General features: G+C 38.0%; 1 pseudogene; it reads right to left on the reverse strand.

Moving 5' to 3' along the window:
* Window positions 1–26,823, reverse strand: part of LOC111144763 — a 133,811-nt pseudogene that overhangs the window by 38,047 nt on the left and 68,941 nt on the right.

The raw sequence follows: 26,823 nt of genomic DNA on the forward strand, positions 1-26,823 counted from the left end.
TAAAGATGTGGTTTACTGACATGTGTGGGCACACCATCCACACACACTCTGGAATATTAGCCAACCATGAAAAAGAAAAAAGAAAACCTTTACATTTATATAACATGATGGACCTAAAGAGTAAAATGCTAAGCAAACTAAGTCAAAGAAAGACAATACCTCGTACTTCACTCATGTAGAAGAAATAAAATACAACAAAGGGGGAAAAAAAAGACAAACCAAAAAGAAAAAAATAGAGTCTTAAATATAGAGAATGAACTCACTGTTATCAGAGGGATGGTGGGCAAGGAAATGGACCATCTAGGCGAAGGTGATTAATAGTACATTTATTGTGACTTGCAGGAAATACTGAAACAGACTCTTTGAGTGGAAAGGAGAGACCAAAAGCACCAAAGACAAGGATCAGACAAAATCTCAAGAAACAACAATGAAACAAATAATACAATGGCAATACATATTGCCATCAATAGTTACTTTGAGTGTAAATGGACTAAATGTTCAGGCAAAAGACATAGGGTGACAGAATGGATTAAAAAAGTAAGACCCATTTATATGCTGCCTACAAGAGACTCATTTTAGACCTGAAGACAACTGAAGATTCAAAGTGAGGGGGATTTATCATGCAAATGGATATCAAAGGAAAGCCAGAATAGAAATACTTACATTGAACAAACTAAACTTTAAAACTGTAAAAAAGAGACAAAGAAGGACATTTTATAATAAAGGGGAGAATTCAAGAAAATCTAACAATGTGAAATATTCATGCATGTAACATGAGAGCATCCAAATACATATAACAACATAAAAGAACTGATAATACCATAATACTAGAGGCCTTTAACACCCCACTTTATATCAGTGAAAGATCATCTAAACAGAAAACAAGAATACAATAGCTTTGAATGACACACTGGACAAGATGGATATAACTGATATATTCAGAACATTTCTTAAAACAGCAGAATACACATTTTTTTCAAGTGCAAACAGAACATTTTCCAGAATAGATCACATATTAGTTCACAAAACAGGCCTCAACAAATACAAAAAGACTGAAGTCATACCATGCATGTTTTCTGAAAAACCATTATAAAATTTTTAGTCAACCACAAGAAAAAATTTGGAGAGATATCAATACATGGAGGTTAAAGAACATCCTACTAAAGAATGAAGGAGTCAACCAGGAAATCAAAGAGGAACAACAACAACGACAACAACAACAACAAAAACAAAACTATGGGAACAAATGAAAGTGAAAACACAATGGTCCAAAACCTTTGGGATGCAGCAAAAGCAGTCCTAAGAGAGAAGTAAACAGCAATACAGGCCTACCTCATAAATCCAGAAAAATCCCAAACAACATAGCCTTATACCTTAAAGGAGCTAGAAAAAGAACCAACTAACCCTAAAACAAGAAGGAAGAAAGTAAAAATGAAGATTAGAACAGAAATAAATGATATAGAAACTATAATATAGAATAGATCAATGAAACCAGGAGTTGCTTCTTTAAAAAAAAATAAAACTGACAAAACTAGGCCAGAGTTACCAAAAAGAGGGGAAAAAATCAAAAATGAGAGAAGAGAGAAAACACAATACTACGGAATTACAATCATGAGATAATATCATGAAAAACTATATGCCAACAAGTGGACAATGCAGAAGAAATGGATAAATACCTAGAAATATCAACTACCAAAACTGAGGCAGGAAGAAATAGAAAACTTGTACAGACCAATAACCACCAAAGAAACTGAATCAGTTATCAAAAAACTCCCAACAGGGACACCTGGATGGCTCAGTCATTAAGGGTCTGCTTTTGGCTCTGGTTATGATCCCAGGGTCCTGTGATCGAGCCTTGTGTCAGGCTCCTGGCTCAGAGGGAAGCCTGATTCTCCCTCTCCCACTCCCCCTTTCTTATGTTCCTTATCTTGTGCTCTCCCTTTCTCTGTCAAATAAATAAATAAAATCTTTAAAAAACCAAAAAAAAAAAAAAAAAAAAACCAAGAAACAAAAACTCCCAACAAACACAAGTCCAGGATCAGATATCCTCACAGGCAAATTACACTAAACATTTAAAGAAGAGTCAATACTAATTCTCCTCAAACTATTTCAAAAAATAGAAAAGAAAAACTTCCAAATTCTTTCTATGAGCTCATGAGAACCCTGATACAAAAAGCAGATAAAGACACTACTAAACAAACTAGGAACTACAAGTCAATATCCCTGAACATGAATACAAAAATTCTGTATGAAATATTAGCTAACCAAATCCTACAATACAATAAAAAAAAAATTCACCACCATCAATTGGTATTTATCCCTGGGTTACAGTATTTGCAAATCAATCTATGTGATACACCACAGTAATAAAATAAAAGAATCATGTTACTCTCGATAGATACAGAAAAACCATTTGACGAAGCACACCATCCATTCATGATAAAAACTCAACAAAATAGGTTTAGAGGAAACATAGTTCAACATAATAAGAGCCATATATGAAAAACCAACAGCCAACATCATCCTTAATGGGGGGAAACTGTTTTTCCTCTATAGTCAAGAACAAGACAGGGATGTCCACTCTCACCACTTTTATTCAACATAGTCCTGGAAGTTCCAGCTACAGAAATCAGACAACAAAAGGAAGTAAAAGTCATCCAAATCAGCAAGGTAGGAGGAAATTTTGACTATTTGCAGATGACAAGATACTTTGTATAGAAAATCTGTAAGATTCACCAAGAGAGTGTTAGAACTGATACACAAATCCAGAAATCTGCTGCATGGACAGATCATGTAAGCAGAAAATCAACAAGGAAACAATGGCTTTGAATGACACATTATACCAGATGGATTTAAGTGATATATTCAGAAAATTTCATCCTAAAGTAGAAGACACATTCTTTTCAAGTGCACATGTAACATTCTCCAGAATAGATCCATACTGGGTGACATATCAGGTCTTAACTGATACAAAGAGATTAAGATAGCATGCATTATTTTCAGACCATAACACTATGAAACTTGAACTCAACCACAAGAAAAAAAAAATGGAAAGACCACAAATACATGGAGGTTAAAGAACATCCTACTAAAGAATGAATGGATAACTAAGAAGATAAAGTAGAAATTAAAAAGTACATGGAAACAAATGAAAATGAAAACATGACAGTCCAAAACTTTTGGGATACGGCAAAGGCGGGTCTTAAGAGGGAAGTATATTGCAATACAGGCCTTACTTAAGAAGAAAGAAAAGTCCCCAAAACACAACCTAAACTTATACCTAAAGAAGCTAGAAAAGGAACAGCAAAAGAACCTATTTACCTAATAAAACCCAGCAGAAGGGAAATAAAGGTTCGAGGAAAAATAAATGATATAGAGACAAATTAAACAGTAAAACAGATCAATGAAACTAAGAGCTTGTTATTTGAATGAATAAGATTGATAAATCCCTAGCCAGACTTATCAAAAATAAAAAATTCCCAAATAAAATCATGAATGAAAGAGGAGAGATCAACCAACACCACAGAAACACAAATAATCATAAGAGAGTCTTATGAAAAATTGTATGCCAACAAACTGGGCAATCGGGAAGAAATGGACAAATTCCTAGACACATACAAACTACCAAAACTGAAACAGAAATAAACAGAAATTTTCAACAGACCCATAACCAGCAAAGAAATTGAAACAGTAATCAAAAATCTCCCAAAGTCCAGGCCTTGATGCTTCCCTGGGGAATTCTACCACACATTTAAAGAAGAGTTAATAACACCCCTTTTCAAATTGTTAAAAAAAAAAAAATAGAAATGGAAGGAAAACTGCCAAACTCCTATGAAGGCCAGCACTACCTTGATTGTAAAACCAGACAAAAACCCCAATGAAAAGGAGAATTACAGGCCAATATCTTTGATGAACATTAATGCAAAATTCTCAACAAGATACTAGTTGAATCAAATCTAACAATACATTAAAAGAATCATTCTTCCATGATCAAGTGGAATTTATTCCTGGGTGGCAGGGGTGGTTCAATATTTGCAAATCAATGTGATATACCATGTTAATAAAAGAAAGGATAAGAAACATAGGATTCTCTCAATAGATGAAAAAAAAACACTATGATGAAATACAGCATCCATTCTTGATAAAAATCCTCAATAAAGTAGGGGTATATGGACTATACCACAACATCATAAAGGTAATAGTTAATATCATCCTCAATGGGGAAAAACAGAGAGCTTTTCATCTACAGTCAGGAACAAGACAGGGAGAAATGTCCACACTCACCATTACTATTCAGCATAGTATGAGAAGTCTTAGTCTCAGCAATCAGAAAACAGAAATAAAAGGCATCCAAAGCACTAAGGAAGAAGTCAAACTTGCACTATTAGCAGAGGACACGATACTTTATGTACAAAACCTGAAAGACTACCAAAAAATTGCTAGAATATGTGAATTTAGCAAAGTCACAGGATATAAAAATGAACATACAGAAATCCATTGCATTTCTATACATCAATAATGAAGTAGCAGAAAAAAAGCAATTGATTCCATTTATAATTGCACCCAAAACAATAAGATTCCTTTGAATAAACCTAACCAAAGGGGTAAAAAATCTGTCTCTGAAAACTATAGAACATTTATGAAAGAAATTGAAGACATCACAAAGAAATGGAAAAACATTCTATGCTCATGGACTGGAAGAACAGATATTGTTAAAATGTCTATGCCACCCAAAGCAATCTACATTTTCAAAGAAATCTCTATCAAAATATTGCCAGCATTTTTCATAGAGATAGAACAAACAATCCTAAAATTTGTATAGAACCACAGAAGACCCTAAATAACTAAAACAATCCTGAAAAAGAAAAAGCAAAGCTGGAGGCATCACAATTCTGGACTTCAAACTATATTACAAAGCTATAATCATCAAGACAGTGTGGCACTGGCACAAAAATACACACATAGGTCAATGAAACAAGAATAGGAACCCCTGAATTGAACCCTCAACTCTATGGTCAATTAATCTATGACAAAGCAGGAAAAGCTACCAAATAGAAAAAGATGGTTTCTTCAACAAATGGTGTTGGGAGAACAGGACAGCCACATGCTGAAGAATGACAATGGACCAATTTCTCATACCATACACAAAAATAAACTCAAAATGGATGAAAGACCTAACTGTGAGAAAAGAATCCATCAAAATCCTAGATAACACAGGCAGTACCCTCTTTGATCTCGGCTCCAGCAATTCTTAACTAGACATGTCTCTAAATGTCAGGGAAACAAAAGTAAAAATGAACTACCAGGACTCCATCAAGAGAGAAAGCTGCACAGCAAAGGAAACAGTCAATACAACTGAAAGGCAGCCTACTGAATGGGAGAAGATATTTGCAAAGGACATATTTGATAAAGGGTTAGTATCTAAAAGTTATCAAACTCAACACCCAAAAAATAAGTAATCCACTTAAGAAATGGGCAGAAGACATGAACAGACATTTCTCCAAAGAAAACATCCAGATGGCTTACAGACATATGGAAAGATGTTCAACCCCACTCATCATCAGGAAAATACAAATCAAAATCAGAGTGAGTTACCATCTTATACTGGTTTGAATGGCTAAAATTAACAACTCAGGAAATGACAGATGTTGGTAAGGATGCCGAGAAAGTGGAACCCTCTTACACCGTTAATGGGAATGCAAACTGGTGCAGACACTCCAAAAACAATATGGAGATCCCTCAAAAAGTTAAAAATGGGACTACCTCATGTCGCAAGAATGGCACTACTAGATATTTACCCAAAGGATACAAACAGTGACATGAAGGGCCATATGAACCCCAATGTTTATAGCATTATCAACAATAGCTAAAATATGGAAAGAGCTCAAATGTCCAAACGTGTGTGCATATGCATGCGTGCACGTGTGCATACACACACACACACGAGTATTACTCAGCCATCAAAAAGAACTAAATCTTGCCATTTGCTATGAAGTAGATGGAGCTAGAGTGCATCATGCAAAGCAAAATAAGTCAGAGAAAGACAAAGATCATATAGTTTCACTCCTGTGAGAAATTTAAGTAACAAAACAGAAGAACATAAGGGAAGGAAAGGAAAAATAAGATAAAAACAGAGAGGTGAATCATAAGAGACTCTTAATTGTAGAGCACTGAGGTTTGATGGAGGGAGGTAGGTGGAGTATGAGCTGGACGGGGGATAGGAATTGAGGAAGGCACTAGCTGTGATGATCCCTGGGTGTTATACATAAGTGATGAATTACTGAACTCTACTCCTGAAGCCTATGCTACATGATGTTCACTAACTTGAATTTAAATAAAAACTGGAGCAAAAAAAAAAGGGCAGTAAAAATGTAAAGTACAAGAAAATTTGGTGCTATGAATAAAAGATGGTCTTGAACAGCTGCACCCCCCCCCCCAAGTTACACTGAAAGAAAAACATAAAAAAAAAAAAAAAGTGCACGTATGGTGACGAGCACTGAGTAATGTCCAGAATTGTTAGATCACTACTACTGGGATTTTTTTTTTTTTTTAAAGGAAAGACACTCTGCTATATTAAGACAACGAATATTCAGTGCTAAAAGGAAATGCAGTATAAGCCATGCAAAAGGGAAGCTTAAATGCGTGTTGGTAAGTGAAAGAAGCCATTCCGGAAATGCTGCATACTGTGGAATTCCAACATTCTGGAGAAGGTACAACTATGGAGACTGTAATGAAATCAGCAGTTCCAGGGAGGGAGGAAGGAAGAAACAGAGCACATAGTTTACTTAGGGCTTGAAACTCTTCTGTATGGTAGAATTGTGGTTATGGGTCAATAGGAATTTGTCTAAAATAGGAGGTACTCCCCCAGTAGTAAATGCTTGTGTGAGCTGCGGACATGGGATGATCATGTGTTCATGTGGGTTCATCAGTTGCAATAAACAATGGTGGGAGGCTGGCAATCAGCTGGCTGTGCATGTGGGAGAAGGGCTAGATGGGGAATAGGACTTTATCCCCCACCCCTGCCTGCAGTAGGGATTACGGACAAATTCCCAATCGACAAAGAAGCGTGTTCCTTTGGAGAGCTGTAGCAACATACAGGAGGTCCTCCACAGTAATGTGAATGAAATGAATGAAACTTCTCTCCATACAAACAGATCACCCCACAGTGCCCAGCGATCACCTGACCAGACACGAATGCAGGGACCAAGGCCTTGTGGTTACAGAGGTGAATGCTATCACACTGTTTCATTTTCAGGTATTTTATTTTTACCTGTAGGTCGGACAGGCCTCCTCATGATTCTGTTACCCATGTATTTTGTCTCATCTATGTAAAAAAACCCAAATTAATCATATTTCCATCTTACACATGGATACAGCACTAGTAAACAATTTTTCCTCCAAGGTCATGCCAGTAGGAAGGGGTAGATTCCAGATTTGAACCTGGTGGTTAGATAAGCCACACTTTCAAAAATCAAGGACAGAACCCTTGAGCTGCAATTGGAAATGATGATTTTCTCAGATGCTCTGGTTTCTAATTTCAATGAAGACTTGCACAAATTGGTTGTAAAGTCACAGTCATGATACAGCAAATGTAATTGCCACTTTAATTATTCACAGTGATTAATTCACAAGGGAAAGGATCAGCATCCCACACTTGTAGCTTCAAATTCTCAATTTTGAATGCCTTTATTATTTTTTACCGTTTGGCGTAGATTTATCTGTTGTTGCACAGCAGCTGTCTTTCACAAATTGGCTTTTGAAAAAGAAAAACTCATCTCTTGAAAGCAAAAATACAGTTTTAAAAACTTTTAGAGTAATTAATTTTCTTTATGGGTATTTCATGTGGGCCATCCTCTGCTCTGCTGCACTTTGGATCCCTTTATTTCTTCCTTCTCTGAGATTTTTTTTATAGGAAAAATATATAAAAGATGTTGCTCAACGTTCAGCTCGGCATTAAGAAAATGTGATTTGCCCTTTCTGGGCACCAAAGTAATCACTTCCTAACACTGTAGAGAAAGCAGCACCTTGAGCATACCATGAAATAGTTATCCAGAAGTCATTTAATTTTCTCAATCACTAAGAATTAGCCACCAGAAGCTTCAGCTTTAGTTCATTGTAATGGTACTGCTCTAAGTAAGGAAGAGACAGAGAAAGTCATTGTCTGCAAGGTCCACAGACTTGAGCATTGCAGCAGGGGATATAGAAGCTACATTATCTCCTGAGAGTTTCCCACCGCCAAAGTTAATTCTTAGAAGTCTGTCTCTGCAGAAGCAGCTTAAAAGGATTTGAACAAGATAAGTCCATGCGGCATCCCCTCTGCTACGCTGTGGGGCACAAGTTCCAGAAAAGGAAAGAAAAATCAGTGTGAGGTGTTGATAGCACTAAGCTATTTAGGGTATTATTTTTAAGCAGGATTTTACTTTGTGCCTTTTTTTTCTACACACATAATAAAATTACCTAATATTTATTGAGCATTCACAGCTATATTCATTTTAGAAATGAAGGAGCAGAGGATAAACAGAATCCAGGAACATGATCAGGCAACATGGTTTCAGAGCAAAGACTCAGACCAGCCTGATACCAAGGCCGATCATTCTGATGCCAGACTCAGACCTCAGCTCAATCAATACTGTCTCTTTATTTGTGTCTCCCTTTGCACTGGCCTCACCAGAACCCAGTTATTTCCTCACTGGAATACTACTTACAAGATGTGTCCCTTCTTTCAATACTGCTTACAGTTGGAAAATTGATTCTTTCTGTTTGAAAGCAATTCTTGGTTTTGCATTAAAAAGACACTTTCAGGCAAACTCTCTCCCTCCTTCTGGTTCTGCAAGTGTAACTCAGAGAAGCAGCCTCCTTATGCTTTGAGTGAACCAAAGCATCAAGAAAGATTAAAAATCATCATCACATACATATACTTGCTCTGCTGAACCTCCAAGAGCCTTGCAGATGAGTTCTCTGCCAAAAAAACGTATCCTGAGGCGTTATATTTCACTTCTTACAGACAGGCTAAGTGAAGAGTCCTGAGATGTCCCTGTCATTGCCAGAAAAACAATCTTCTGCCCTAACTATCTTTAATTAGGACTTGTATTTGACAATAAATCCATTTTTTTTAAAAACGAGCATATGAACTATTGAACCGTATCACCGCTGACTTTTAGCAGAAATGAAGACTCTGTAGTGTAAGCCTAATTATAGCCATTAACAAATATGTAATGTAAACAGCAAAGCAGTGATTTATCTGCCTTTCTGGGAAGTCTCACTGTTCAAAGAAATAGGAATTATTGACTAACTCTTTCCAATCTTTCACAGGTGACAAGTGACCAAGCTTGTTTATATGTTTGCTTTTTCCTAATTTCTAACATTTCAGCTGTAAGATGTTCTTTATATTCCAGAAAAAGAATCTTGCAGACTGACAATGGTCTCCTAAAGTGTCAATTTATGCTAAAATACACATTTCTTTGATTAAAGATGTACACATATTTCATAAACATAAGATTAAACCATCTTTTTTCCAATTATTTTGTTTCGAGATTCACTTAAAAGTCCATTTTGCATTTCAGCTATCAGGATTTAAAACTGGAGAAGATGAAATCAAGCTCAGGGATTGAGCATTATTCTCAGTTCCAGATTAAGAAAATCTTATTCTTCAAATTTCCATTCTTCTAAGTATAGTAAACAAGAATCCCCAGTTGTATCTGATACAAAAAAGTAGTTAACCACCAATTTACAAGTTAGATCAAGCTAGGGGATGGGAGCACAGGATGGAATATAAGGAACACCCCTATCAAATTAATGCCAAACATAGTTCCGGAGTTGTACGTTGCCTAGGATTTTTAGTTGTCATATACACTCAAAAATTACACTGAGGGAAATAAAGTGAGTTGGTTTCTTCAATGGGAAGACGGGGTGATGCATTCATGAATGCTCTAAGAAGTTACTCACAAAGAGCCTCAGGGCACTCTGAGGTGGTCCTATAGTTTGTCTCAGCAATATTTACAAAGACGTATCAATAGTTTCTCAGCAAATCTCAAGATTCAATGTCCAACACTCCAGCTGGTAGAATGCATACTATTCAAAGTTTTATAGATGACAAAATAATCCTAGACCCCCAAAGAGACACACAGAACACGCAGGTGAAAATAAACACTAAACTGTAATTGTCAGTAAAAAACTATAAGCGGTAAAACAGATTTCATGGAATGTTTTTCCTTCCTTTCATAATCACCTCCCACAACCAACAAAACAGATCACCCAGGTAGTTCCTGTTATAGGAACCTGAGCCACAATTGTACATGGCCTCAATGCAGAGGACTGAGACATGACAACCTTAGTGAGCCTTAAATATCACTTATGTGTCAACTGTCTAGTCAAGGGGATGACACAATGACGTATATGTGCCTTCTAGCTTATCTATAACCCTGCTGAGAACACTGAAAACACGCAAAGGGGTAAATCAATTAGAGTGAAGAGAAGAAAATGGGGTTCACATATGAGGGAGGAGTTATCTGCAGAAGAGAAAACACAACACAGTTGAGAAAGAGGAAAAGGATTCACAGCCATGAGTGGTGGGTCATATCTGACCCGGGGGCAGGGTAAGGGATGGTGTTCAACTTCCACTAGGAGGAGGGTCCAGAGGAGGCAGGACCAGGACCCAGTTCCCTCCTGAGGTCTGTTCTCTGTGCATGTCCACAGCAGCTATGGGAAGTGATGCTGACCTTGGAGCATATGCCCTCCTCGAGGCCAGCACCCTTCACAGTCCATGTCCCCACAGCACAGAGAGTGAATGGTCCTACATTTTCCCAGGTCCACACTTGCAGGTGAGCAATGCCTTCTAGAAGGAAGAAGGGGCTCTATGGGGAGATCTGTTGACCCAACACTGTGAAATTTACTAATGATGGCTATAAAGAAAGATAGCTTCCAAACAATGGTTAATAAACTTTTGATGAGTCAATGGTCTCCAATGTTGAATTTTTATTCAGCCTAAAACTAAGAATACATTAAGAATTACTGAGAAAATAAAAATATTTTAGGCACTTAGAAATTATCTGAAAATCGAATTCATTCTCCATTCACAGTTCTACTGGAATGCAGCCACACCCAATTGCTTGCATACCATTTATACCCATGTTACCACTGCAACAGCAGAAACAGACAATGGCCTGTGAAGTCTAACATATTTACAGGAAACATTTGCTGATGACTGTTCTGTAATAATAATATTAAAAAAAAAACACCACAACAAGGCATAATGCAAAGAAAAAAACACCAGCAATATTACATGCTCGAATAGAGAGTTGTTATCAAAGTTTTGAGAAATAAAGTGATTCTTAAACTAGAATTCTACAGCTCTTTGAAGAAATAACACTCAAATAGAAGGGAGAATAAATGTGTTTTCAAACATAAGGATTCAGAAAATTTATCATCTGTGATCCATTCTTGAGATATTACTTGAAGATAGATTCTAGCAAACTGAAGGGGAGGAGACGTGAAGACATCAGATTCTTTAAACAGTAGTTTGATTTGAGAACGCCAGGAAGAGAACATCAGGATTACATCTGCATATCACTTTTCAGTGCGCCTTATTTTTAAAAAGATTTTTATATTCAACAAGGAAAAAAATGCAATAAGGATCTCAAAAAATGAAAATCCAATTAGCTCAGACTTCAATATAAAGAAACCTAAAACATGGAAAATTATAAAAGAAGAATGTCCAGGAGGAAAATGCTTATGAGTCAAAACACTGATATCATAAAAAAGGAAATATATTTATAGAACACTACACGGTTAAGAAATAAAGGGTATAAAGTCATAACAATCATAATATAAATGCTGTTTTCTCGTGTTCAGCCTTTATAACCAGCCTATGAACAAAGCAAGAATGTCCTGGTTTTCATTTTCAATGCAGAATTTAACAGTTAACCTTGAAAATGTGAAAATAAAAGTTTTGCTGACTGTGGGAGACTGAAGTTGGAGGGGAAGGACAGGGAACTGATAGTCTCATTCTTCATGCAGTGGGACAAGATACAGCCTGTGTGCAGAACAGCATCAAGGTGCTGGTTAGAAGTTGGAAAATACAGACCTAAGAAAATAATTTCAAATGGGAATTACAGACTAATGCCTAGGAGATATGAAGAAATGCAAGCAAAGGACAGAAGAAAATATGTATCCAGCTACTGATATTGTAACCAGGCACTGAGCTATATTTATGGTATTTTTCTGGATATCATGCGGGCCACAAAGAATATGCAGGCAAGTTGATCTAACTTGTGGATGCCATTTTTATAACCTCAAGGTTACAGAACAAACAAAAGAAAAAGCGAAGACAACAGAAGAATATTAGGAGGAAAAAGAGAAAGAGAAGTGTTATCAAGTCAAGCATCTCTGATGGCAAGCTCTCTTTCCTGCTGGCTAATCAAGGAAATGTCAGAATGTTGGAGGCAAAACCTAAAAAAAACTAAGAGCAGGAGTTACCACGTCTCCCTCTGGATGAGGACAAGGTGGGGCCGGAGCACCCCCCTTCCCCACCAGCTGGTTCACCTTCCAACTTCTCCACAGGAGTCAGGTGTTACGTTTGTTTTAGGATATTGAACTTTTCGCAACTATTTGCTAACAAAACAGTGAAATGATTTTTAACATATGGAACATTTTATCATCTACAAAGAACATTCTGTATCTGTCAGTTTGTAAACTCAAGTATAGCACAATCAAATTCCTAGGAATTGAGAATGCAGACTGAGGGTTTTAAGGTAGGTGTGCCAGCCTGAGATGGGCGGGGCAGAGCAGGCCGTCCCATGGGCCAGAGGGAAAAACTGCTGAAAGCCCAATAATGAAATTTGTTCCTGAGACACCAAACAAATCTTCCGTCTGGGAAGGGACACCATGCTAAGATACTGATGGCAGGGATTTATTTATTTATTTTTTAAATAGTAATACCAAGTGATATGAACCGTAACAAGAGAGAAAGGAGAGACCTGAGATTTTTGGCATTTCTCTCCCCAAGTCAGCATTGGCTGAGATGGGCTCTGGGGACAGAGAACGCACCAGAGGGACCCTTGCGGTCCTCAAGGGTGTTAAGGCAGGACAGAGGAGTGAGGGCATTCTCCCCATTGTGGATTGGAGGCCCAAGGTCTTGTTGGTTCGGGACAGATCATGGTCATCAGTGAGATTCTTGAAGCTCTGGTGTGGTAGGAAATAGTTATACAAACGTCAGTGACAGAAGAGCAACAAGATGACTGACGGACCTGCAGAGTCTCACTAGTGCCACTACCAACACACAACGTGCATTACATCCGTTACGTAAAACCATCCTCATTTATGCAGAAACCTCCTATGAGAAGAATTGAAATTGGTTTCCTTTTAAAAAAAATTAACCCAAAGCGACCTTCATAGATTGCTGCAGTGCGTTTTCTTGGGGGAAGCATACACGCACACACATGCACACGTGCACGCACACACACACATACACCCCCCACAAATGAAAGAGACAAACTAGAAATGGAACTAGGCTTGCACCTCTGAACGGGGGTCTGACAGAACCTAGTCACCCTGCTTCTGCATGGCCCCTGAGCTAATAGCTGTGGAAACTAGCAAGCGGTCCATGGTCCTTGTCCACGTTTATTTACAGCCCAAGTCTGCTGGTTGGATGAATGTGGACTGATCCAGGCCGGCTTGTGTGTGCTGCATAGACCATTCACACTTCTCATCAAATAAGAAACCGAACCTAAGCACGCTCTTCTCCTCTAAAAAGATCCAGATCAATCCTCCAGCTCAGATTCCTTTCCACAGCCATGTTCAGTCCACTCAAAAGCCCAATGATAGTATTCACTTCTGCGTTTATCTCTAGCCTTTCTTTTAGGTTCCTTTTTAGGATTTCCACCCTTCTGATTACATCACCCCTCCGTCTTACATGTTGTCTTCTTTGTCTATTGGAGCTACTAATGTATCAGTTTTACAAAAATTCCCTGAGAATTCCTGAGAATTCCAACACCCCTTCCATGCCTGCTCCTGAGGCTTGCTATGTCCCTTCAAAATTCTGTCGTTTGCCTTAGGTATTCCTTTCATTATTTTCTTGACTGGGGGTAGGAGGGGTGGACTGGACATACCAAGTAGAAGGAACTGCTAAAATAGGTCTTTTATGATGTGGTGGTGGTGGGGAGGTAGACATTCTATAGTCCTGTGGTTAGACCTCAGTCTTTTAGTTAATCTATGTCCCTGGACTGTGAATTTCAGGTTTTTCCTACCCATTTTGTTGGGGGCGGGGGGTGTGCTATCAAGATGGCCAGCCATAGATCTGATTGGAGTATTTCCCTCCCTCCATATAGAAGGCTAGAGCTTGCTGGATGGGGTTTTTTCTCTTCTCCAGGTCAGTTGGACTCTCTTGTTATTACTCAGGTAATTTAGACCCAGATTAACTAGTTTCCCTCCAGGGCATGCAGTCCTAGGAACTGAGTACTCCAGAGTAGTTCGAGGTGGTTCCTTTCCCACTCTCCTCACTGGGAACAGGGGATCCTTTCTCCCTTCTTTTTTGGGAGCTCCTGGATGCACATCTCACAGTATTGTCAGGGTCTCCCTAATGTGTGGTGTCCCTAATGTGGAGTCCTCCTGTGGAGTTTTTAACTCTCAGGGATGTTCTCATTCAGCCTCCAGCAATAGGTCAATCCTGGTCCAGGTTCCCTACACTTGGGGTCTGCTCGGGAAACCACAACACCCCATACTCACTGGTCCTTCTTGAATCTTGGAGGCAGTGGTTTGTCCTGTGTTTTCCCCATGTTCTAGCTCCAATAAGAGGTGTTAATTTCCAGTCTGTTCACTTCATACTTTGTAGGAAAGACTGGAGGTTTCAAACCTCCTTACATACAGAGAAGGAAAAACCCTATTCCATCAACCCCTGTACAAGTTCTGTCAGCCACGCTGGTCACCATAGCTAACATGGTTTTGACGCTAAGGTTTTCCAAGCCCATCTCAGAGATACAAAGAGCTGGATGTGAACAGGGCAAGTTAAAATACCAAAAAGCCAACAGTTTTAATAAGATTCTGCTAGAGGTACTGCTGCCTGTTTCGGCTGGGTTTCTGAACATTTGCTCCTCAGACTGTTACAAGCCTTTGGTTAATTTCAGAGTTCTGGAGAAGCTGGTTCTGACTGGTTTTAGTCTTCTAAAATCATGCTTTTTCAGAAAAGGCAATTTTTGAAGATTCCTCCCTCAACATTTCAAAAGTGCTTCTTTTCATTAGCAGATATATACAACCCAGATACTCCTGTCCCTCTTCCTCCTGCTGGCAATAAATCAATACTTATTTATTTAATGGAAATTTCTTAAAATTAGTATTCAGACATGGTCCTAGATCTCACCCTTTTTAGAAGTTCTTAAAATGTATTTCTGTACTAGCGAAATGTAAAAATTAACACTTCTTAAACAACAGCAAAGTACCCCCAATAAAAAATGTCTTTCTAAAAGTAACTAAACAATTCATCACCAACTGTCTCATTTATGCTGCTTTGTAAGATAAGGTAGCAAATAATCTTTATGTTTAATACCATACTGGGCATCTACTGCGTGCAAACTTCAAAATAAGTTGCAATGTATGTTATTAGTACTCCAGATCCTGTTACCTCATGTAGTGTTACAGGACTGGTCTGCCAAAAATAGGGGCTAACATTGGAAATTCTAAAAAATGAGGAATAAATTAGTGTTATGAAATTTAAGCCCAACCCTTACAATGGTTATTAGTGAAGACTGAGCGAGAGTGTATAACTGGGAGGGGTCTCAATCAGAGGAAGGTTTAGGATTCCCAGTGTCATTTCTAAAGTTAACACTGATAGAAAAGACTTATGTTTCTAATAAAGGTTATCTTTGCATAAATCTCATGACCTGACATATGTGGGAGTGTTTCTGTTACTGTTGTTTTGCTAACAACAACACACAATGTTTTGGTAACCAGTAGAAGTCTTAAGACTTCCATGTTCTAAAAGCTACCCTTAATATTTTTGGCCTTTTGCATTTTCATACGTTATTGATCCCACTGCACATTTGTATGCACCTTTACAGAAACGCATAGACAGAGATGCTACGATTTTAATCAGATTGCTTGAATCTATAGTAGAGGAACTGAATTTAGCTGTACCAGTTGGATTCTCAAACAGATGAATCATGACCTCTACTTACTACTCTACACAGAAATGAATCTAAGATTATTGATTTACATGTAAAAGAAAAACTGTAAAATATTGAAAATATTGAAAAAAGGAATAAATACCTTCATGACTTGGTGTGAAAACTGTTAGGCACACAAACTTCTAACTCTAAATATTTTTTAACCTAATATATTGACTACATTAAAATTAAGATATTTAAAAATTTTTTTTAAAGATTTTATTTATTTGACAGAGAGAGATCACAAGTATAGAGAGAGAGAGAGAGCAGGAAGCAGGCTCCCTGCCTAGCAGAGAGCCCGATGTGGGACTCGATCCCAGGACCCTGAGATCATGACCTGAGCTGAAGGCGGAGGCTTAACCCACTGAGCCACCCAGGCAGCCCAAGATATTTAAAATTTTTTAAAAAGGCATAGAATGTAACAGATTTTTGGAAGAGGTGTATCTGACCATGAAGTCCTATTCAGAATACTTAATACAATCCTACAAACCAAAAAATAAAGACAATCTTTAATGGGCAAAAGGCTCAAAGGAGTATTCTTCAGGAGTTCTCCACATGACCTTGAAATATACAGAAAGGTGATCAAATAATTTATTCATCAGGTACATGAAAAATAAAACCACAGGAGAAGAGTTAATATTTACAAGAGGGATGGACCAAGCCAATCCAGTCTAAGGCACAGATCTCCATGTCCTGGTTTAGCAGATAGGTCATCAATCTGCACACATCAAAGAATACAGAAAGGTTTTCATCTGTGCTTATAGTAAAGTCCTCCAGTGTTGTCTTAAATTTGACTAATAATTGCATGTAGTAGTTTCCTATTTCTTTTAAGGTATATTACCCCCCCCACCTTGATATCTGACCCATTACTGGATATCAGTCTAATTCAGTTTTCATGTGGAAGTTCATCTTTGAGGTTTAACTATTTGCTGTAATTCCTACTCTTTGAGTAGCAGTTGACCAGAAAAACATACACTAATCTGGAGGCCATGAATTTGGGGTTAATCCTAGATCTTCTGAATTAACCACCTAACTAAAAGCATTATACAGTGAATCACAACATTTGTTGAATTATTTTTCTGTCCTTGGCACTGTGCTAAGAAATCATTTAATCCTCAGACAGACTAGGACTCTAACTTCTCATTTGAAGACATGGAGTCTAGTGAATTAAGAGGTAATAGGGTGCATTGGTTCAGAACATGGCCTCTAGGGGCGCCTGGGTGGCTCAGTGGGTTGAGCCTCTGCCTTTGGCTCAGGTCAAGATCTCAGGGTTCTGGGATCGAGCCCCGCATCAGGCACTCTGCTCAGCAGAGAGACTGCTTCCTCCTCTCTCTCTCTCTGCCTGCCTCTCTGCCTACTTGTGATCTCTGTCTGTTAAATTAAAAAAAAAAAAAAAAAGAACACGGCCTCTAGGTCAAACTCCCTGGATTTAAAACACAGCTCTGATATTTTATTGTGCAATTTTGGGTAAGTTAGTTAATGAACAAAACTAATGAGAGACATACAGCTTTTTCAACTACCAGGTTTTGTTTGTATGTTTAATATATGAAAAAATTAATTTTTGGTCAATCGAGTAGTACTTAAAGGGGTTTGTACTATTATCTTCTATAATGACCTTAGTTTTATATTAAAAACAATTATCTCCCTTTAAAATTTTTTTAAGTTAAAAAGTACGTATATTTCTGTTTGTTAACTGTGTGTATTTTTACTAATATGAACTCTATAGATTAACTAAAATTGACCCATCCTCTTGTTGTTGAATACAGCTTGTTTTATCAGGGCTTAGGATCCAACCTATGTGCTAAGGCTACTCCAATGCTCCTTCCACTAGATCACAGACCTTACAGTTGTTCATGTGACTCAGTATAAGCTAGATCTAAGGAAAAAAAAAAAAAAAAAGCCGTCTTTATTTGCATCTCATTTGCTAAGACTAAAATTATCTAGTTTTTTTTTTAACTTTTTAAAATATCCTTGCTAACAGGCACAAATCTGTGAAAATACACACACACACACACACACACACACAATCATTGCTGTAGTCAGAACCAAAGTCTTCTTTAGGATTAAGATGAGAAAGAAGTTCATAGGTGATTACAAAGCTAACTTTTTAATAGATTCCAGGTCTATAAAATAGAGCCAGTTTACATAGTAGCAATGTAATATCAAAGCTAAAATTAAGGTCAGAAGCATGATGATCAGGACATTCAGTTAATAGGATTAAAGACTATTTTTCAATTTTAGGGGATGCTCACATCATAGTCAACTGTAATATCAACATGAAGAGTTGGGAAATTTTATCCCATTTTACAAGCAAGAGCACTGAAAGTAAAGAGCTTACATAATTTAAATGAATCTTGTCCATGGCTGTAAGCATTTGGGGCTGAGAACCTATTCTTCCATTGAGCCACTATGACCAACTAGATGCTGGATTGCGTGTCACAATCAGAGGGAGTTCAGACCCTGCTGAAGACACCTGGATAATGCCAGAGTAAATTTTTTAACAACTAATGAAAAGAACAGAATTACATCTTGAAAATCCTATTACACCTAATTTCTTGCTAATAAATAAGACAGCAAAGAATATGAAAACTGGCAAGAGATTTCGACAGACAATAGAACTGAGAACTCTTGTCAGAAATCACACAATTAGCAAAACAAAACAGAGTTGCAACAGGTTGGTTTAGCTGGGGGATCTGGCTTTTTTCTTTCTTGAAAAGATAGTTTTGAGGCACCTGGGTGGCTCAATCATTAAGCATCTGCCTTTGGCTCAGGAAATGATCCCAGGGTCCTGGGCTCAAGCCCTGCATCAGGCTCCCTGCTCCATGGGAAGCCGGCTTTCTCCCCCCTCACTCCCCCTGCTTGTGTTCCCTCTCTTGCTGTGTCTCTCTCTGTCAAATAAATAAATAAAATCTTAAAAAAAAAAAAAAAAGAAAAGAAAAGAAGAAAATGTAGTTTTACTTGGGTAAACCTTCACAGTATAATGAATATAGCTCATATTGTGGCAGAACTGTAAGAATATAAAGAGGAGGTAAATAACATCTTATTAGGAGTGATTATTAACAAAGGAAATGGAAAGCATTTGGCCAATCTCAAGGCCAACCTTAACCTCATTTACAAATAAGAGAAAAAATACAACAGAGAAACCTATGGAGGGTTAAACTGGTATATAAAAATAATTTAAAATAAAAACTGGAGGAAGGGAATCGTCTTACACTGTTGGTGGGAATGCAAATTGGTACAGCCACTTTGGAAAACAGTGTGCGGGTTCCTCAAAAATTAAAAATAGAGCAACCCTGTGACCCAGCAATTGCACTACTGGGTATTTACCCTAAAGATACAGATGTAGTGAGAAAAAGGGGCACATGCACCCCAATGTTCATAACAGCAATGTCTACAATAGCCAAACTATGGAAAGGGCAGAGATGCCCTTCAACAGACGAATGGATAAAGAAGATGTGGTCAATATACTCAATGGAATATTACTCAGCCATCAGAAAGGATGAATGCCCAACTTTTGCACCAACATAGATGGGACTGGAGGAGATTATGCTGAGTGAAATAAATCAAACAGAGAAAGTCAATTATCATATGGTTTCACTTACTTGTGAAACATAAGGAATAGCATGGAGAGCATCAGGAGATGGAAAGGGAAAATGAAGAGGAGAAATTGGAGAGGAAGATGAATGATGAGAGATTATGGACTATGAGAGTTTTAGAGGAGAGGGGCATGGGGGATGGGTGAGCCTGGTGATGGGTATTAAGGAGGGCACGGATTGCATGTAGCAGTGGGTGTTATACACAAACAATGAATCATGGAACACTACCTCAAAAAATAATGATGTACTATATGGTGACTAACATAATAAAAAATTGAAATTACCATATCTAGAAATTATAGCTTAGAGAATAGATACTAATTTTATAAGAGCCTTGTAACTAGAATTATTCAAGGGCATCATAAATAATAGTAAGCAGAAAGTTTTATAGAAGAGAACTCCATACAACATTAATGAAGAGATGGGAGTGCAGTATATTTTGCTATTTTATTCCTATAAAGTTCAAGAGTGACAAACCACAAATTGACCTCCAGAGGCATGGATTTTAATATGTTATCAGGGAATGATTGAGGAATTGAGAACAAGCAAGGTGGTCTCCTCTGGGGTATAATTTGCGGGTCAAACGTGATAACCTTAGTCAATGACTAACAAAGAGGTCTCATATCTAATTAGGATTAAAAACAATCCTGTCATAAATCCTGTTTAGCAGCATATACCCCAGGGTAACAGTAATTGACAGATCGTTTCCAATCTGGAAGCCCGCAAAAATCAACCTTTGTTAGGGACACAAAGGTCAAGAATGTTAAAGCAACTTGGTATAGGGTAGGCTGGGCATGGGTGGACCAGGAGACTGAGTGTGTACCGTGTAGCCCAATAACCAGATCGGGTAGACCTCTTTCAGATGAGAACACAGGCATGTAAGAAAACAAATGTCACAGTTCACAGTATTGCCCAAGTGCATCAGTATGAGTCAACAAAGTAACACTAAGGACCTATGACTCCTGCAACTTCTTCCTCAGCATCAAGTACGGACGTGTTACAAACAACGCAGATGAACGGCTGAAGAGGAGGACCACAGAACTCAGAACAGAACATGGCTCACTTCTGTCCAGCTCCAACCCACACCTAGGCATGAAATGTGGTCCCTAGAACAAGAGTTATTAAGTTTCCTAAAGAGATCACCTTGTAAACCATCCTAAATCTGCAAGTTATTTAATCATTTTTAATCTTTGTTTTATTAATCACACTTGCCAGGGGACTAAGAATAGACAACAAAGAAAATTACTTCAAATGTATTTGTTTAAACAAAGTTCAAATTTCTTCTCTAGAAAGACTGTTACATTTGATCAAAGTGATTGCTCTGACATTTATTGTATTATTGAGGACTGTTTAAATGTTACATTTGGGACTGAGGTAAAAGTTCTCAATATAAAATTTGCATTCATTCAAGTATTAGTAAGCAACATGTATCTTTAATGTCACTCTGTATTATTTAGCAGCAGATATGTATGATTTTAATCTGAGGGGTGATGCAAGGGAAAAAAAAAAAAAGAAAAAAACTAAGAATTCTTCTTGCTTAGTTCTACCAGGAACTCTTTCTCCCTCACCAACCTCTCCCAAGACATTCTGCGGACTATTCCAACTATACCCTGTGGAAATAAAGGAACACAGACCACGAGGTGAACGTGGATTTTATTCATTCCCAACTTTGCTTTATATCACTTGTATAGGTTAGAAAAATTCATGTGGATCTTCAGGTGTTCTCCTCAATAAGGGCTCTTTTTCTCAGATCTGTGTACTTCTGCCTGCAGTTCCTTTCCTGGGTCTTTTGGATTCCTACATCCTTGGGTGACTGAGGTTTCAACTTTTTACCTGATCAGGAAATACTCCCTTTTGACTTAGTTGGCTCTGAAAACCTGTGCTTCTTGGTTACTTCTATCTATTCTATCAACTCAACTTGAGTTAGATAGGTTTCTTCAGAAATAGTCTTCCATTTCTAACCGTAGAATCCCACTCTGGCCCTGGACTTCCAATTTCTAGCTCGCCTTCCCACAGACTCCCTGGCTCACACATGGCGGCGAGGTTTCCAGAGCATGGCTTGACAGCAGGGACAACAGAGTGACCTGGGACCAGGGGACTGGCCTGTGGGGGAAGAGCAAAGGAGGAAAAAGCAACAGCAGTGCCATTGCTCAGATGAAGTCATTGGTAACTGAAGGGTACCAGACATGGTTGTATAGACAGAGGGAGTGTACAAATCTTGTCACATCACTTAAATAGTAACATGCCAACCTGTAAGGATATTGGTGAGAAATAGAGTCTGCATACATACATGCCTTGCAGGGTTAGAAGAAATAAGTGTTTGGGGGAAAGATGGACCATGACTACTTAGGCACACCATGTGCATACGCATATACACACACACACACACACACACACACACACACACACACACACACAGTGTCCAAAGCTAATAATTAGACTTAAAGAGGCAAAAGGAAAAAAAAAAATTCCTCTGATTAGGGCAGGGGTGTTAACTGCTTTCCCTGTAGGAGCTTCTTAATGGAGGACCTATTCAAGGCTAGAAGCCTTACCACCTACTGGATGAGAGGGCCATGCAGCTTATATCTTGATGTGCATCAGGCTGACCAAGCTGAGCAAATAATAAGAATTTAGTTAAGCCAAAGATTATGTGAGAATGTTTGTATGTTCCACAAATTTTAATAGCTATATAAATGGCTTTACTTTTAAGCATCTTGGAGGAACATAGGTTTCTAAAATGTGGATTTCAAGTACAAGATGGTGTCTATTTCTGCATGGGGCTATTTAGTTATGGGGCTAATTGGAAAATGCTATATCAAGATAACAAATACCCGCAAGAAAAGACATGGACACAGCTGAATTCCCCAACAAGGAATGCAAATTGTGAGAGGATGGCCTCTTTCTAGGCCATCCTATCTTTCAGTTGCTCTGGGCATGAATGGGACAGAATGGATTGCTTTCAGAGGTTGAGGCAGTGCCCATATCCCCAGCAGAGTTCTGTCAGCACCAGAAGATTCAATGTGGTTTGTCTCCTCTGCCACTCCCTGCTTTCTTGAGGTATAATTTACAAATAGAGTGTCAAGATACTTAAAGTGTACAATGTGATGATTTGATATGTATACAATAGGAAAGGATTTCCTTCACTTCATTCATTCATCCATCACCTCACATGTGTAACTTACTTGGTGAGTAAGTTTAAGTTCTACTCTTGGGAAATTTCCATTACACCAACAGTGTTATCAACTATGGCTACCATGTCATAGGTTAGCTCCTCAGACCTTATTCATTTTACAGTAGAAAGTCTGTACCCTTTAGAAACCTCTCCTTATTTCCTCCTTCCCAATCCAGATCAGAAGTTGGAAGCTGGCCAATGGCTGGCAGTGCCTTTAGACCTGAGGACAGTGGTTCCTGTCCCAGGTCCTGTCCAGTGAAAGGACTCTGGGATTACAGATGCAAACATAAGTTAGACAAACCAAGCCTCTGGCTCATTTCCAGCACAAGGCAATCCTGGACTCCAAACACCCATTCCGATAACTAACACTTGTCATGCCTGAGGACAATGAGACCACCTGTCACTCTCCACATGTCCTCCAAATTCAAGTCAGCTGCATTCCAGAGCAGCAAATGCCCATGGTCTGCTTCTGCTGATGGCAGGCACTACTCAAATCTGGTAAAGACTGGAGTGCTGAAAATGCTTATAGAAGAGGCAAAATAATTTATCAAATTTCACTCTCAAAATGAATGTCCTGCATTCTCCCGTAACAATGTACCAAACATTGATTTGTGTGTTTGTCCTTCTGTTTTCATTACAGTTTTAAAAGTACTTTTGAGGGCACCTGGGTGGCTCAGTGGGTTGGGCCGCTGCCTTCAGCTCAGGTCGTGATCTCAGGGTCCTGGGATCGAGCCCCACATCGGTCTCTTTGCTCAGCAGGGAGCCTGCTTCTCTCTCTCTCTCTGCCTGCCTCTCTGCCTACTTGTGATCTTTCTCTGTCAAATAAATAAATAAAATCTTAAAAAAAAAATACTTTTGAGTAAGCACAGTGATCCTTAACAGTTGACATGGAAATTTTGTTTACAAATTATGGTATTACAGAACACATCTAGTTTGAAATGAATGAGAAACAAATGCTATAAACACATATTATTTTAAAAATTCAGATCAAATTATAGAAAGTATTGAAGATATTTGAAGGAATTGAGCAGATGTTTTAAAAACTCAAATCTCAAGACAAAAAGCAATTATAAAGAGGAAAGAACCAAGATGCCCTTTAATGGACGAATGGATAAAGAAGATATGGTCCATATATACAATGGAGTATTATGCCTCCATCAGAAAGTAATGAATACCCAACTTTTGTATCAACATGGATGGGACTGGAGGAGGTTATGGTGAGTGAAATAAGTCAAGCAAGAAGAGAGATCACAACCTAAAGAGCATCCTACTAACTAGGGCAGTGATATGGGTATCTGAGAAGTCCATATTCAAAGAATAAAGAGGAACAAAGTAGGATGCCAAGTTATACAGTAATAAGCAACAGTCTTCATAAAGTACAAGGATTATAATGGATTAAAAAAAATCACCAAATGTGAACTGATTTTAGGCAACTCTTTTACACTCTCTCAATGCACAAATCATATGGATACAAAAACATAAGCACATACAGGAGACAAACAACATAATGAGGTAGCTCTTTTGGACATTTTATTGAACACACAGCCCAAGATTTAGAAAAAAAGCAATAGAGCAAACCAACAGAATAAGAGTAAACAATCAAGTTGCAAGCAGAAGTATTTTTTTTCTATTAAAGTACACTAAGCTAATAAGTAAACATGTAGTTTCTTTGGGGAAAAATATCTATAAAATTTAAAAAATAAAAAGATGTGGGGTGCCTGGGTGGCTCAGTGGGTTGGAGCCTCTGCCTTCAGCTCGGATCATGATCCCAGGGTCCTGGGATCGAGCCCCACATTGGGCTCTCTGCTCCACGGGGAGCATGCTTCCTCCTCTCTCTCTCTGCCTGCCTCTCTGCCTACTTGTGATGTCTGTCTGTCAGATAAATAAATAAAATCTTTAAAAAAAATAAAAAAATAAAAACAAAAAGATGTGAAGGCTCTAAGACACCAGCAAGAACAAGGGTTAATAACTCAATACACTGGAAATTTTACAAGACAAATTTAGGAAGACCAAAAGGAAGGAAGAGAGAAGAAAAGGAACCAAGATGAACAGACTACTTTTCTCAGAAAATGTAATTCACCAAATTGATACCAGTAGAGATAGAAATTTTAAATTCCAATTTTCTAAAAGAAATGGAATTTATCTAAGAACTATATCCTAACCCACATTCCAAAAAGGTACAGTCTCATATTTTCACAGAGGAATTTCATCTTCAAAAACCAGATAATGGGGGCGCCTGGGTGGCTCAGTGGGTTAACCCTCTGCCTTCAGCTCAGGTCATGATCTCAGGGTCCTGGGATCGAGCCCCACATCCGGCTCTCTGCTCAGCAGGGGAGCCTGCTTCCTCCTCTCTCTCTGCCTGCCTCTCTGCCTACTTGTGATCTCTCTCTCTGTCAAATAAATAAATAAATAATTAAAAAAAAAAACAGATAATGTTAATGCTGTTTTAAAAAAATCACAACCAATATGGGGCACCTGGGTGGCTCGATTGGTTAAGTGTCTCAACTCTTGGTTTCTGCTCAGGTCATGATCTCAAGGTCTTGGGTTTTGATAAATTACATGGAGAAGCAAAACAAGCAAACAAACAAAAAACCCCCAAACTTGTTTTGATAAAGTATTTCAGTATAGAAGCAGGATAGTAATGTACAAAAGTCAAAACCTATCCTATATATAAAGAAATAAAGATATTAGAAAGGAAGGAGTGATTCAATTTTTAATAGCAATAGCAAAAAAAAAAAAAAAAATGGAAGGGGACTTTTAAAGTATGCCAAACCTACAGGGATTGCTATAAAAAAAGATTTGAAGTGTCGAGTGATACCAAGAGAGTTCGATAAATAGGATGGCATTCAATATTTCTACAGAAGACTAGAAAGGGTCAAGAAGATACTCATTCTCCCCAACTGTCTTTAATGATAGTAACACCAGTATCAAGCTTTTCTATGTATGTGATTGCTCTTATATTTACTGTTTGCTTAAGCTAGACAGGTTGATTATAAAGTTTGTGTTGAAAAAAAATCATAAAAGGAAAAATGTTTTATAAAAGGAACAAAGAGGAGAAAGGACAGCTTCCTCTACCAGACTACATATAAGCCTCATTAACTGAACCACTGTGGTGTGCGCACAGAGAACTATTAACAGAACAGAATAAGGAATCTGAAATAAATCTGTGCATTAAGAAATTGAGGGTATGAACACAGGTCTCTTAATATATGGTTTTAAAAACTCATTATCACTTTATAAAATAAATTTTTATTTATTCCTTAGATCATATACAAAATAAACCCCACAGGGAGCCAAGATACAAATACTTAAAGACAACTACTAGAAAATCATGGGTGAATTTGTGACAAATTCATTTTTGTCATCTTTATCATCTGTGAATGGGCAAAGCCTTATCTCTATGACTCAAAATTAGCTTTGTTAAAGTTTTAATTCAGCCAAAGCATCAAACCATATATTTCAATCACGATGTATCATATGGCAAGTGATATTGATGGTTGAGACTGTGAAGGTACAGATACTCCTACTGTTCTTTCCACTTTACCTATGGTTGAACACATTGAAAATTAAAATTAAACAGTACAATTTAATCAGATTACTCTTACTTTCAAGGATACCAAAGTAATGGGCACCTGGGTGGCTGAGTGAGTTAAGTGTCTGCCTTGGGTCCTGCATTGGGTTCTCTGCTCAGCAGGGAGCCTGCTTCCCCCTCTCTGCCTGCTACTCTGCCTACTTGTGATCTCTGTCTCTCTGTCAAATAAATAAAATCTGAAAAAAAAAAAAAGATATCGAAGTAATGATCATCTTACAGCATATATTGCTCCAATGTTAAAAAAGCAGAAGATTAGAATTAACATTTTTTCAGATTTATTTCAGAGAGAGAGAGAGAGAGGGGAGCAGG

Source organism: Enhydra lutris, unplaced genomic scaffold (assembly GCF_002288905.1).
Source record: "Enhydra lutris kenyoni isolate GAN:26980312 unplaced genomic scaffold, ASM228890v2 scaffoldscaffold12, whole genome shotgun sequence".
Taxonomy (NCBI): domain Eukaryota; kingdom Metazoa; phylum Chordata; class Mammalia; order Carnivora; family Mustelidae; genus Enhydra; species Enhydra lutris.